Source organism: Rhagoletis zephyria, unplaced genomic scaffold (assembly GCF_001687245.7).
Source record: "Rhagoletis zephyria isolate East Lansing unplaced genomic scaffold, Rhagoletis_zephyria_1.1 Rzeph_scaffold_00968, whole genome shotgun sequence".
Taxonomy (NCBI): domain Eukaryota; kingdom Metazoa; phylum Arthropoda; class Insecta; order Diptera; family Tephritidae; genus Rhagoletis; species Rhagoletis zephyria.
The window spans coordinates 26685-28065 of record NW_016158052.1 but is presented as its reverse complement, the minus strand read 5'-3'; the positions used below and the strand labels follow the sequence as shown (position 1 = coordinate 28065).

Sequence of the window (1381 nt, the reverse complement as noted above, 5' to 3'; positions counted from 1 at the left end):
GACGAAAAATAAGAATATTATAAATTTTTGGAAAATGGGCGTAGCCACGCCCACTTATGGTTACATGTGTATATCTTGGTAACCGCTGCACCAATTTCTTCCAAACTTGGCACAGTTGTTAACCTTGGTATAACATACGAAATGGCCGAAAATTTTTAAAATCCGACATTACCACGCCCACATCCCATATAACGGTAATTTAGAGAAATACGAAAAATAAATCAGTAATTATTGAAGCTAATTTATTCAAAATTGATGCTTGCAACAATTCTTTACCAAGAAATGCGTTTGTGATAAAATTTTGAAAAATGGGCGTAGCACCGCCCACTTGTGATCACATATATGTATCTCGGTAACCGTTCTACCAATTTGTACCAAACTCGGTGTGGTTATTGTGCTTGCCACATAGAAGCAAAACGTTGAAAATTATTGTAATCGAACTAAAATTACGACCGCTTTTCATATAACAGTGAATTTCAGAAATGCTTGAAACTTCAATATTTCGAAATTTAAGGACGCTAATTTACTCAAAATGGATACACCCCGCTTTACCATGTAGCGGTAGCTTTCGGAAAGGTGAAAAAACATATATTTAATATTTGCGCCGGGTATTTAATGTTCGGCTGAGCCCGAACTTAGATTTTCCTACTTGTTGTTTTTCATTTTTAAGAGCCGCTATTATATTTATGTTGTCCACAAATCCTTCTTCTATGACTGTAAAGTTTATAGTGTGTTTCAAATAAATGAAATTCTGTAAAATTGCGGTTTCGCCTGATGGTATCGGAATAAATAGAGCTGTTGAGTAATCCACGATTCTCGCTGCCACTAACGGCACAAGGACAACCCTGCAAGTAAATGTTCATTTTATATTATTTTTGTGAACTTGCTTGCCATCTATTCCTACCGCAGTCCCTAGATCCGCCTGAATAGCCTTTTCATTATAAAGTTTTGAAAATTTATTTCCCATTCTCCTATTACTTTTTACATAGACCATTTCACCTGGTTTAAATTCTCTTGGTTTTGTTTCTCTATTATGGTAACTTAAGTCCTTTTCCTGTTTCATTTTTAAACGATTCCTAATTTCTTCGCTATTATATTTATGTTGTCCACAAATCCTTCTTCTATGACTGTAAAGTTTATAGTGTGTTTCAAATAAATGAAATTCTGATAAAATTGCGGTTTCGCCTGATGGTATCGGAATAAATAGAGCTGTTGAGTAATCCACGATTCTCGCTGCCACTAACGGCACAAGGACAACCCTGCAAGTAAATGTTCATTTTATATTATTTTTGTGAACTTGCTTGCCATCTATTACTACCGCAGTCCCTACATCCGCCTGAATAGCCTTTTCATTATAAAGTTTTGAAAATTTATTTCCCAT

The 1381-nt window shown here is 35.1% G+C and overlaps 1 protein-coding gene and 1 long non-coding RNA gene across 2 annotated transcripts in view; one reads left to right on the top strand and one right to left on the bottom strand.

The window, feature by feature from the left end:
* The window catches only part of LOC108362243 (glycoprotein-N-acetylgalactosamine 3-beta-galactosyltransferase 1-like), a 66932-nt gene that overhangs the window by 46283 nt on the left and 19268 nt on the right, over positions 1-1381 (top strand). The window lies entirely within an intron of this gene.
* LOC108362244 (uncharacterized) overlaps positions 1094-1381 on the bottom strand; it is a 24453-nt gene continuing 24165 nt past the window's right edge. Inside the window, exon 3 of the long non-coding RNA XR_001847442.1 lies at positions 1094-1314. This is a non-coding gene — a long non-coding RNA (uncharacterized LOC108362244). The remainder of the gene's footprint in view (positions 1315-1381) is intronic.